Source organism: Meleagris gallopavo, chromosome 5 (genome assembly GCF_905368555.1).
Source record: "Meleagris gallopavo chromosome 5, MGAL_WU_HG_1.1, whole genome shotgun sequence".
NCBI classification, from domain to species: Eukaryota; Metazoa; Chordata; class Aves; order Galliformes; family Phasianidae; genus Meleagris; species Meleagris gallopavo.
Window position 1 is genome coordinate 6,531,236 of NC_139408.1, and position 14,267 is coordinate 6,545,502.

Consider the following 14,267-nt stretch of genomic DNA (forward strand, 5'->3'; position numbering starts at 1 on the left):
CCTGCAGCTGGAACAAGCAATATATAACCTGTCTGTCACTGAGGAAATGGAAGCTCAACTCAGATCACTTCCATTTTCTGAAGGGTTTCAGCAAAGGTTACACAGGATTTCAAACACAGAATGTAAACAGGACAAGAACCGGTGTTATTGCTGGCATTTTTACTGTTTAGTAATTTGCCAAAATACTAAAAATGTCTGCATAATTTCACTATTTAAATCCAACAATGGAAAGTGCATTGACATTTTAGGTCAGTCAACTTGCTTTTAGTTTAGAAATGTTTTCTTTAAATTCTGCTAAGAGAACCATGGAAACAGAATTGCATGAAGAGTATCTGACTTGGGATTCTGCTTTCTGTTCAAGTAGTTTTTTCATATTCCATAGAGGAAAAAGGGAAGATAATGATTAGAGAACATGGCAGTGACAGGGTGCTCTTTGCCGTTCTGCAGGTCACCATTTTAATATATGTCTGATTGGCTTTCTTCCCACTTGAGATCTGAGAGAATGTACATAGGCCACTCAAGTCCAAGGCAGCTCTTGGAATGATTGCTCAAAAAAAAAAAAAAAAAAAAAAAAGAAAATATCTTCCCATTATTGAAGAGATGATAGCTCACAATACATGAAAACATAACTAAATTAGGGAGGAAAAAATGGAATATTCTATTCATTTATTAAAAAAATAAAATTTTTTTCTTGTATAGCATGAGTAAAATTTTGCAAAACTGGGAGATGAGTGCTGTCAGTTGTGTGGCACATATGGGCCACACAATATCATCATATCAATATTGATATGATTCTCTTTGATCTATGTGGATTGTCAGTCTTTTTATAAAAGTTTATTGGAAATATTGCTGATAATTGGAAAAGTAATGGACTGAACATAAAAGTTGATTAAGAGCAGCCTATTTGATTTCAAGGAACACACAATGAATACCTGACTGTCTGGCTGAAACTGGTGCAATCTTTCGGGAATAATTTGTATGAACAGGGTACCACCTGGAACCACGAAATTCTGTTAGGTTCCTCCTAATGAACCCACAAAGGACTGGTGCTGAAAAGCACCTCTAAGACAGGCCATCTGGGAAAATATCTGCAATGTTTTTGCTGCTTGTATTTTGCTCCATTTTGTTATGGAGAAGCAATTCATTTTTCTCCTAGACATCACTCTTAAAATAAACTGGTTCAGACAGAGAAATCTGTTCCCATTGCACACAAAGGGACACCCATGTCATAATGAGGACATAAGGATCTGGCCTTAGGAACTCTGGGGTTGTGAACCCCACTTGTGAGTATCCAGGTAGGAGCCTGGTTCCATGAGGTCTCCCACTCATAGGTCTGCTCAAGGTCTCTGCAACAGGAGTACATCCACCATGCTCCTTCTCCTGACTTACAGGTGTTGGATGCCTGCTGGCTGAAGGCTTCTGTCCAATTGCACTACATAAACTTTTCCCTTCAACTAAGAGTTTAGCAGTAGGAGTCCTAATGCAAGTGGGAATCATATTGTGAACAGTCTGACTGCTGTCTTTCTACATGTCTATATATAAAATACAAATTAGCATGTGCTTATTCTATATAATAGAAGCCAGTTGCCTGGAAGAAATCCTGCAGTTACCCACAATTCACTGTAACAGTTTACTTAAGGCAAACATTTAACTTCAGTCACAAACAGCACAGTATTTTTTTGGCAAAGGCAACTGTGAAGTGTCTATAAAAGGAAAGGGTTTTGTTTTGGGTAGCAAATAAAATAAGAACTTTTTACAGAACAGACTTCAGGCACTGCTATGTTGCGAGTTAGTCACACGACACAGGGTTCTCTTGCCAGGAAGATTTCTTTATTGCCACAATGATCATGATCATGATGTATGTCTCTCTCTCTCTCTACTTTCTAAAGCAAGCCTTTTATATTCTAACATGCATATTCAGTACTTTTCCACTACCAATCCATTGGCTAGAAAGCAAGCAAATTCCATAACAAGTCTTCATAATCAGCAGAGAGTTTATCTTATGGCTAGGTAAACTACTACATAAAATATGGGGTCCCTCTATTTATTTTTAATTTCCCAATGTAATCTGCGTCAGTAACACCAGGGAAAACAAAAAGACCCATCCGTGTAGCAGAAGACAGTGATTAAGAGTGCTACCATGCCGTTTCCCAGGGGTCCATAAATACTCTTGGGAACTAAGTCAATGTTGGTATCATTTAGGATTGTGTCTGAGGAGGTGGCCAAGTCCATGCCAGTGCTACCCCAGGTTCTGGCATACAAGCTGCGGCAGCTGCTTGAGGGGAATTTACTGTCATTGTGTGCACTCCCTTACGCTCCTCTGCGAGTTTCCCACCAGAGGAAGCGGTCGGCCATTGATTTTGACCAATAATCTCCTGCTCTGTGGTTACCCTTCTTGCATCTTGGGCATAATTGTTGTGATTTCCTACCCTTCCATGGACACTTTGCACAAACTGACCAAATTGGTTACAGCCAAAACGTCTGCGCTGCTGGTTGAGATAAAGCGGCAAATGTCTGGGCCACTAGAGCGTTGGTGCGTGCCAACATTCATACAGGTATTAATCATATCCTCAATAGTGGGATTTTTTAAACATGTAACACCTTCTGGCAATCAGGAAGTTCAATTGTTAGCTGTTGAAATACAAAAGCTCTCGCCTGTGCATTATCGACCTGCTTTTCTAGCGAATTCTTAAGCCTATCCAGAAACGTCATATATGGTTCTTGGGGCTGCTGTTTGATGCTCACAAAAGACTGTCTCTGCTCCCCCCGCCTCAGGCACAGCTCAAGGGCACGCATTGTCAGCTGCTTAACTTGCTGTAACCTTTCTGCAGGAATTTGCATCTGCTGAGCTGGGGTGGAGAAATTCTCCTCCCTCGTCAAAGCATTCAGACCTACAGCCCTGAGTGGATTTCTCTGCAGCAGCACTTGATTTTCAGTCACCGCAGTGGTGGTAATGAGGGGGTTGCTGGCAGAGCAGGTGAATCTGAGGAGCTCCTTCATCCTCAGGCAGACTGGGGGTGACCAATGATAGGCCTGCATGACTTCTTAAGGCTTCAAAAATTTTTCTCCAGCTTTCATGCAACATGGACACCATCTTATCACCTTTAGTGGATGGGTCCCACAATTTCACCCTGATCCCTTCCCAAGTCTCTGGCCTGTAAACTGTCTGACTGGTGATGGAGGGATCCTTTCTGGTGGCCCACGCAAGCATTTGCTGTAGATCAGGGGAAGACACTCACACCCCCCATTGTTTGAGTATATATTGAAAGGTAACTAGGATGTTTTTCTGTTCCAAGGTCATTTTGTTCTCCATAGTGCGCATGCTTACCTTCATCCAGCCAGAGGCAATAGAATCGAAGGGATGATGAATCCTCGATCTGCTGTGTTTACCTCAATGCTTCCCTGTACGGGCTTTCCACATTTTTTCTCAACGCCTGCCACATATTTTTCAACGTGTTCTGGACTGGTCAGTCTTCAAGTTAGGCTAAGTCTCTGGTCAGGTCCCTGTTTGGGCACCAGTTAGTGCGAGTTAGTCACACGACACAGGGTTCTCTTGCCAGGAAGATTTCTTTATTGCCACAATGATCATGATCATGATGTATGTCTCTCTCTCTCTCTACTTTCTAAAGCAAGCCTTTTATATTCTAACATGCATATTTAGTACATTTCCACTACCAATCCATTGGCTAGAAAGCAAGCAAATTCCATAACAAGTCTTCATAATCAGCAGAGAGTTTATCTTATGGCTAGGTACACTACTACATAAATTATGGGGTCTCTCTATTTACGTTCCCCACTGTAATCCTTGAATGTCCTCCTTAATTAAGTACTCAAATATTTTTCAGGCCCAGAGACAAATAAGATTATCTGATTCCAAGCAATGTTTACTTTCAACAAGGAGCACAAAGGATTCCATAAACCCCCTCAAAGAGTTTACTTCTGCCAATTATTTGTGTGAAAGGCCCCAGGTGCATCATTCAGCCACAGTCAGTGTGAAAGCAAAACAAAGACCAAGAAGATACTGCTGGAAGACCCACAGCATTCACAGGATGCAGTATACACACACCTCATACACATTGTTTTTCCTGAACTAAAATTACCGTAAGTTTAGTCTGTTTGAGCCACACTGATAAAATAAAGCAGAAAGTAAATCTACAGGTGAAGAAAAACAAAAGTAAAACCAATCTACTCAAACCTATTTTATATATCAAAACATTAAAAAGTTATGAATGAGCACATTGTTAATGGTACAAATTAAGTAAATACTACAAACATTAAGCTCTATACAGACTAATGTATATATTCCATTTTTTTTACAGTTAATTTCAGCTTTTTACAGTTAATATACAGCTATAATGGAAAATTAGAAATGAACATGATTCATTATGCAGTAATGAAGAACAGAAAGGAATTACTCTTTTCTGTCACATATGCAATCACACGAGTACAAGTGCACTATGATAACAGTTCTCCATTAGATCTTAAATCCATCTACCCCTGTCTTTGGCATCACCCAGTGCCAACAGCAGGTAATCAAGGACAGGGAGCAATGTGCAGGCCAGCAAGCTGTGCTACTTTCTCCAGAATACTCAAGCAGCCTTCCCTATGCAACAAGAAAATAACATGAGGACTGGGTTCTCTCCTCACTGAGAAGTGGCATCTTGGGTTTTAAGATGCTGTATAGTATTATCCCCAGGCTATATCACTCAGTGCTTCTTATGTTTGACACATCTTAGCTTCCCATGCATATATTTAGAGCAGTGACCCAAAGAGATGCAAAATGTGTGTTGATAAAACAGAATCCAAATGTATCCAAATCAGAATCTAATTTCTGGATGAGGGTCAACAACTACAAAAGGTTATATTTCAGCTAAAGATGCAAAGTAATTTCAAGTGAAAGGTGTAATTAATAAAGACTTTACACGTGAGTATCTGTATCTGGTGAGCCCACTGTAGCACATCAGAAATTATAATGAAGGTGCTACCTCTTATCTGGAGTTGGCCATGTTCACTTGCCACTGCAAGTGCAGGAGCCAACATGACCAAAACAAAACAGCAAATTGAAACAAACAACACTTATCCTTGTGACATCAGTAGAGTAAAGCCAGCCAGTAGTGACAATGGAGGAGCATGCACACCTTCCCACTGGTCTCTCAGATGGTACATTCAGAGACTAAGTAACAAGCACTGTTAAGCAACATTTGTCTGAAATTCAACTCAGGAGATGGAAGAAGGGGAAAAATCTTTTCCTATATTGATCGCATCTGTAATATACTCAAAGTTTTGTGGAACCCCCTTTGGAGCATGCTTGTCATGTAAAATTGCCAACTGGAAGTCCATGCCAAGCTTCTTCAAATCACTGTGCATGACCCTGCAGAGCAGCACAGTGAGCAGCTTGTATCCACCCACTGTCACACAAATCAGCAGATGCAGCAGTATGAGGCATGTTAAAGAAGCAAGCTGCTCAGCATTACCCCACCAGACTCAGACCCAGCAGTTTCAGGTGGGATCTACGTGAAGTGCCATGTATTAACAAGGGCCAATATATTGCAGTAAAGCTTAAATAGCACTTCAAGCAAAACAACATCAGATAATTAAACCAATGAAAAAACTTGTCTTTCCCATTTGCTGAATTCTTTTGGCTTTCCTTTAAGACACGGGTTGAAGTGCACATGCATTGTATAAGGGAAGCTGATAGGAAGAATTGTGAATATTAGGCAATGTATTCATCTACTCGTCTACCTGCAAAAGGCTGGATACAGATGGACTGGAACAAGTGATAAACCTCAAAAATTGATGTGAAACGGCTCCTTCCAAACATGCATGGTAAATACCAACAAACACCTGTATGGTCCAGTTTCAAGCCTGCGTCCTTCATTACCCTGGCCCTGAGCAGGCACAGACCCTGAAAGGTTTCTGCCTGCTAAAAGAACCAAAAGGCTCTCCAGGGCTACTGCTGACAAATCTCAGCATTAAAGGTAGCTGTTAAATCTTGAATTATTTGAAGTCAGGCTCATTAAACTCAGAAATTAGACACAAAGATGTTTTCAAAAAGGATGAGTTAGTCAATTTTTAATTACTTGTCAAGAAGAGGTTTTCAGAAAAGTTCTTCACAACTATGGAAAGCAATAAACATAATGTATTTATAGTTGTTTTCATTTTCATTCCCTTCAGAATTTGAAGTGAATACAGAGACTGAAAAAAGCATCCTTCAATCAATATTTATGTAACATTCAGTATACAAGCACAGAGATAGAAAAAGAGTGCAAATATGGAGTATTTCCCTTAAGAACAGAATGGCTAAATATTTACAGATAAGAAAAAATAATGAGACCTTTTGTTCTAGTCATTCCCAAACTGCATTATACTCTAATCACACAAATCTAGCATTCGCACAGCAAGTTCAACTGCTCTGTGATTCCACAGGTTATTACTTGTAGCTTTCTGCATTCATTCTCACATTAAATCTGGCTGTATTTATCCAATGACAAAAAAAAATAATAGTGATAAAATGTTTTACTAATATTATCAGTCATGCCAGTGTATTTTATGGTATGAAATGCATTAGGTTTGGCTTGCTTTGGACCTGGAATTCACCCCTGGGTGGGCTGCTGGCAGCCTGCAGAGACTGCTCTTGCTGACCTGAGTGGCTCATCTGAGTACATTGTGCTGCTGCTTGATGAGGCCACAGCAGCAGTGCCAGAGGAGCATGAGCCCACACCAACTGCAGTAAACTTTCAGGAAATTAACTTCTTTCCCCCACCTGCTTTTAGCAAGTCCTTCCTTTTCTGCCATTGGTAATCCAGAAATCCTTTTAACAGTGTTTACCACCAATTCTAACATATGCAGAAGCTATTTCTTTTTTGTTTCTTATTTTTCTTTTCCTCAGTTAAATGTCTGTCAAAATATTGTGCCATAAAAAAAGTATTACCTTATGCCTCATATCATAACAGGGGTGTGTTCCCTCATCCCACCTGCCTCTGTGAGCAGGGGACCTTAATACACACTGAGATGTATATAAGGAATACATATATAACACAAGCATTTTATCTCCAAAAGTTGGGTTTGGCTTTATCAAGGATTCCCTCTACTACAAATCACTTGCTGCATTTCAATCTGATCAGAGGCCATCCTTACATTAACCAAGACCTTTATAAAGTCATAATCCTAGTGCTAGATGGCTCTTGAACTCCACCACTGCAATATTACCAAGCCTGTAACACCATGACCCATGAGGACCAGCCTTTGCTGTAGGGATAGGCAAGCCTTCACAAGAGACAGCATCTCCTGCAAGGTACAGCAGCCAAATCTATCCCAGTGCTCAGTAGGGAAGAGATGGAGACAAGTGAAGAGGAAGACTAAGATCAGCTTCTCAGAACATTCTCTCATTTGTGGCAATATAACATTTTCACAAGGGATGCTGAAGAAAACTGCAGTAGACTGATACATTTCTGTCTGCTGGGAAAATCTCTTAAGCCATGAGGCAAGATTATTTTCCTCTCTTCCCCTAGATATGTCACTATCCTTGCCCTTTATTACTCAAGGAGGAACCATACCCATCTGTGCTCACATATTATGCCTGCCACATACAAGATCACAAAGGAGGTAGTAAGAAAAGAAAATTAAAGAAAAACTTTCATGAAAATAAAGAAAAATAGCATGTTACAACTGAACAAAAATACTATATAAGTTGTCAAAGATGATTTCTGTAATTTACGAAAGGTTTGATTAAGGTTGCAAGAAGGTAAAATGTCATCTCATATCCAAATGTAATCCAGTAGCTAAATTACAGATCTTCACATTATATTACATGTCCTGAAAAGTAGGTCTTGGGCAAATTTTTTTTTTTGGAAGAATTTATAAAAAATCTGTCTCATGGGAATCTCTGGAAAACTAGATTATTAGCTAGATATTACAAGAGCAATTCCAAATACAATTTTCTGCTTGAGAGAAACAGCCTTGTGCCTTTAGGCTTATCATTATGAGTAGTATCAGTATTTATTATTTTCTTAAGCAGAACTTTAGCCTTAGACATAGTTCCCAATATCTTGACAATGTGCAACACTACTGTAGTTTTGTAAATGCAATCTATTGATAATCTATCAATAAAAAAAAAATACAGTTTAATGCAAAACTGACCATACTGCTTCCTACTAGAAACTCTGAAGAAGCAGACAGAAATCAAATATTCTTTAAAGTTTAAGGTATGCTCAGCTACAAAGAAATTTAATCAAGAGCAATATTTTTAATTTCACTCTGTCACCACTGCTGAAACACACCACCCATCACCTCATTGTGCTCACATCCACTGTTTGGTTTCCATAAATGTTCAGCAAGAGTTGACAAATGTCAATGGATGCAATTCTTTCCATTTGGAAGAATTCAGTGACACCCCACTGCTTCATCCACACTTGCATACCAGACACCATTCTGTCAGAATGCCCCTCTGCTGCCATCTGTCACACAGCAACAAAATGGAACGGAACATTGTTGGGAAGGTTCAAGCTCTATTGCCATCCATCAACATCTGCCTCTGACAGCATAGGCCAACATCATAAAATAGGAAGCATTACTTTCAGAGCAGCCCTTGTATTTTTCCCATGTGGTCTTTTGAATTTGTCTTGGCATCAACAATAGCAATAGAGAATGCCTTCCCCAATCTCCCTCCCTCACTGCACACACTCCTCCAACAGGTGGTAAGTGTAGGCTTCAAACATCTCAGGGTGAAACTGGTGCTATTTCACTTCCTAAGGTAAAGATCAAATCACTGAGCTGATATTTCAAAGGGATTCCACTGCCTCTACCTCTAGTCAATTTTTGAAAAGCACACTCTGAGCAGTTCTTTAAAAGCCATACCAAAGGTACCTATCTTCAGCAGATGGCACAGAAATTCACTCTTCAATTGCACTTCTCATTGTAGCAGAGAGTTGGATCTCTGAAATTTTTCTGACCTTTGAACACTTTAAAGTCACTCTGTTGATAGTGATTTGTTATGTTCAGTAAATTCTTAGCATACCCATAAACAGCTTATACACATATGTGCTAGGTATGTAAGGCACAGTAGGCGCTTCACAACCACTGTAGTCCAGTGATACAGAGCACTTTGGATATAATAGCACTTGTGCAAGATGCATTTATTAAGTTTTGGCTCAGAAGTCTCACCACAGGGAAAAGCAAAGTCATGCCAGAATGTGGTTGGTTTGATAAATAATGGAAGGAGATTTTGTAATACAGAATCCTATTACCCCTTCAGCATAAATGCAAGGGAGGACAAAAGCTAATAACAAAGCAGTATAAATTTCTCCTAATGGAGAGAGTGACAGATTCTTCCCTCGAGGGGAGAGAGATTAGGGTTTGTGCAAAATGAGGCAGTGATAAGAGCTACTGGCTATCCCAGACCTATCTGTTGGTGGAAGGCTCTGCACAGCCTATACTCTCTTCAAATGGTGAAGTAATGAACAAGAGGGCAGCAAGTGGAGACGACCAAATCCTGCCTGAATTAATGAGCTGTCTGGACACCAGAAACTCTCCAACCATGCAGCAATCCACTGACCAACTGTCAGTCTGTCCTTCTGTTTTCTTAACCCCCTGGTGAAGCAGCTAAATGTCTAGTTAATTATACCTCTGCAAATTATACATCTCTGCCACCAAGTTCACTTCTGACAGACTGTGATGGAAGCCAGCAGCCCAATCACTTGAATAATTCAATGTTACCTGGGAATCACTTGGAGACAAAAATCGAGAATTTTCCCCTGCTTTCCAAGCCACTCAGAGGAACTAAAGCTCGTCAGGACATAATTTCTTCTCCTACCATTTCTTTTTCTGAAACAAAATATAAAATAAATTCAATCTGTTGGCAGTGAAAATCTAAGTAGTATTAAGGAAAGAACAAAACAAAACAAAATCAACCAAAAAAATCTAACAAAAACAGTCTAGGCAAAACCAAACAGTTTTCTGCAGAAGAAATATATCAATATCTGCAGCATGTGACACATTTTGTGGAGAGTATTTGAATCATCGCTACTGTACACTGATGAGAGATAGGTAAATTTAATCACTACCATTCACTTTCCAAACACATAGCTCTCCAGGAACAATAAGAATTGCATGTATGGCAGCCAGCAGGGGCTCAAAACAGCTGTATTTGAACATTGCAATGTATTATGGCCTTTTTATGTAAATGACAAACTCATCGATTATGCTTAAATGGTACATACAGAGTCATAGTCAAACAGCTGCACATATCTGACTCCATGTATCCTCATTTTCTTTCTTGAAATCAGGAGCAGTTGTTGAATGAACTCTGCAGGTTGAAACTAAGCCTCGTCTCAGCCAAAGCAAATATCATTTCCTCCTGATGCTATACAATATGATCTACATCTCTGGGAAACAAAAGTTTTGCATCAGGGCAAACAGAAGAGCTGCCCAAGGAGCAGAGAACCAGCTTACACAGAACTCAGTGTACCCATGTTATAAGATGGAGAATGTTGGAAATATCCAAATAATTTTGTCTGGACGGTATCTCTGATAAAAGCAGATTTTATTCGCGATTGCAATGGCGGGCGTCCCGCAAGCAGGAGCGCACTTATGGACACAACATGACAGCCTTTATACCCTATTTTCTCCCCCTTGCCTCCCCCCTCTCCCCTGTTTCCCCACTGGCTGGGTACTCCAGGTTCACAATTTTATCAGAGGATTTACATTTGTTATTTACTTGTTAATTTGTTTTGTTATCTGGTGTCAGTCAGTCGCCATCCTGTTGTTTCCAAGATGTCTCAGTGCTCTTCTTGTCGTATTGATATGGTGATTTGCTTCCAAGTCTTCGTTAAACAAGGATCACCGTGGTGGGGGATGATGTCAGGCCTTCCCATGTCTCTTCAGGTGCTTCCTCGGGCATGCCATGACTTGTTCTCTGGTTTGATCTGGTGCTGGATATTCTTGCAGTGTGTATGACAAAATATACATATATACACCTATATACACCTATATACAGAGCGTGCGTCCCTGAGAAGGGTTATCTAGACGATAAGTGATGTAAACTATCAGAGATCTTCCCCAAGTTAAGCAGAAAGACTCCCAGAAAGAACTATGACAGTGGAGATCATGAAATAAAAATATATATATTATCCAATTCTAATGCAGAAACAACATTTGATTCCCACAGAGAACAACTGCAGAAATCAGTTGGAAGTGTAATTGCATTTTAGCATTGCTCAGTGTACAATTGAAGAAGACCACTTTGCACTGAAAATTACTTCCCTTAGGAGGCTTTTGGGGAATGCTGCTGACGCTTCTCCTCTCAGCGTGCTAAAGGAGGTTAAGTATGCACATACACTGAGCAGATATTTTCAGATTCAGTTCTAAATTTTTGCCTCTCACTGAAAGCAAAGTCCTTGAAATGTTACTGCTCTCACAGTCTCCCCCAGGAGAATCTAGTAACGAATGAAAGGATCTAGAGGACTAAACACTGGAAGCAGCCTATCTACTGTAATGTGAACCACTCAGACTGCCAGCTCCTGCCACCAGCTCAGTGGCAGCTCACACTGCCACTTCTGCCTCCATCACTGTCACAGGCTTCCCCTGAGACATGCGGTCTGTCTTGCTCTGATTTATAGGAGGGAGATGAGGTTCTTTTAATATTATATACCCGGTGTGAGATTAAGAAACAACGGTTCAAATGTTGGTCCGACCAGTTTATTACAGATTTTAATTAGGGAGATGGGGAAGGGGAGGACGGACATTATTATGAATTAGGGTAATGGGGAAGGGAAGAAGGGTGATAGAAAAGGTAGGAAGAAAGAAGTAAAGAGTCTTTATAGGAAGAGGGAGATAGTCACAAGCATGGATCCAGCGTGGTTCATAGTTCAGTCATTGATCTTCAGTAGTGGTAGATCGTCGGGCATTGTTGTTCTGTTGACAGCAACGGCGACAACAACGACAGTGACCATGGCGATGATGGCCCCTTTTCAATGCTTTCAAAGTGGTCGAGTCAGTTCTCCTTGGAGTGGCAGCTTCTGGCTTTGGGATCTCAGCAGAAACTCCTTTATTCCCACCGGGCCTTGCCAGCAGATAAGAGGGACAAGAGGGAGCAGGGATGCCCATCTGCATCCTGTTTTTCACAGGACACGATGGTATCATTCCCCAATTTTCCCATACCAAGCTGGAGCTATTTAGTCACAGGCCAGATCTTCTGCCAGTAAACACTCCTGAGCACTCTCTTCTGGAGGCAAGCAGCTCTGGAGGAAGGGGCTTTCAAATGCTCCCAAAGTGATGTCGATTGTCACACGGTAGCATCCATCATTTGGCTCCTCAACAAAACAATCAGTCTCTTATCACAAGAAATACCTTAGGAAGCAAGCTTTGAGTCAAAAAACAAAGAAGGATTCTCACAAACAGCTCCTTCAGAAACACCAACCTTTTCTCTACTAGTTCCAGCTGCAGCATAGGTGCCCTCCTACTTATGCATGTTTGCAAGGAAAATCAGGCACACTGCTCTGGTCAATACCATTGCAATTCTCGGACTACTGTTTTGATCTGTGCTTTCAGGAACTGCTAGTTCCTCCACCACTGAGCACATTGCCCGCATTTTTTGCAGCATGTTTAGTTTAATACTACTCCCTCCAGAGTATTTAACTTCGAGCTCATTTCCCATTTTAAAAGTGTCTGCAACTGTCTACTTGTTTATTTCTTAATATCTGAATAGACAAATACACCACAGTTCACCTGGATTGACCTTTAAGTCCCCGGTTCTTTAACTAGCACCTCCCTATTCTGGGAATCAAATGCATTAGAATTGGATAATATATTTTTTGTATTTCATGATCTCCACTGTCATAGTTCTTTTTGGGAGTCTTTCTGCTTAACTTGGGGAAGATCTCTGATAGTTTACATCACTTATCCTCTAGATGACCCTTCCCAGGAACACACGCTCTGTATATAGGTCTATATATGTATATTTTGTCATACACATTGCAAGAATATCCTGCACGAGATCAAACCAGAGAACAAGTCATGGCATGCCTGAGGAAGCACCTGAAGAGACATTGGAAGGCCTGGCATCATCCCCCCCCCCCCCCGTGCTCCTTGTTTAACGAAGACTTGGAATACAACAAGAAGAGTGCTGAGACATCTTGGAAACAACAGGATGGCGACTGACTGACACCAGATAACAAACAAATTAACAAGTAAATAACAAATGTAAATCCTCTGATAAGATTGTGAACCTGGAGTACCCAGCCAGTGGGGAAACAGGGGAGAGGGGGGAGGCAAGGGGGAGAAAATAGGGTATAAAGGCTGTCATGTTGTGTCCATAAGTGCGCTCCTGCTTGCGGGACGCCCGCCATTGCAATCGTGAATAAAATCTGCTTTTATCAGAGATACCGTCCTGACAAAATTATTTGGATATTTCCAACACTATGATTTGCAAATTTAAACCTCAATAACCGTCACTGTTTTCATAGTTTCTAAAACAATCTAATATTAAAGGGAACCATTAAGTAAAAAAACTCTTTCCTATAAATAATGAACAAGGCTATTCGAAGTTATATAAGCTCACACCTGGAGGAGGCACAAAAATAATTGCACAGTTAACCTAAGCTGCAGGACGACAATTTGCACTTGTATGAAATTGGATACTTGCCCATTGTTTCTGTTCCTCCCGCTGCCTGCTGATCACCCTTGCAGCTGGTGACACTGTATCCATGGCAGCCATGCATCCTGTTGGGGTCTGCCAAGACACCTCCAAGTAGGGACACTCAACAAGAAAGTATGGCAGGCAGGGGAAAAATAACAACTTCAACCATTTGAAGTCAAAATGTTATGATATTTCATTAGAAAAGTGAATTAGAGATTATCAGAAATGAAATAGGTCAGAAGACAGGGATATAAGTGATAATTAATGTACTGCTACAATATATGTTAAAAGATACCCTCTCCCATAGTAGTTTTCTCAATAATGAGCAAACAGTGAATTGTGCAGGGTTTTTTTTGCCTTTTTTCCCAGTATCTTCCCCCCACACAGGCAACTCCATTTTAAAATGCTAGTGGAGAAGATGTTTTAACATAGGAACCCACGGTGCATGGAAGCAGTGAGGATCTCTAAGGGGATTCTTTTCCAGAGACTCCTTCCTTAAAGTCAGCCACCAGCAGCTTCCCCAAATGTGATTCAGTCAGTCATACAAAGGGAACAAAGAATCTTGGAAAAATGTCACATTAAGATTCTGAAAGTGAAGAAAAAGATTTAAAACTCAACATCTCAGTGAGCAGTA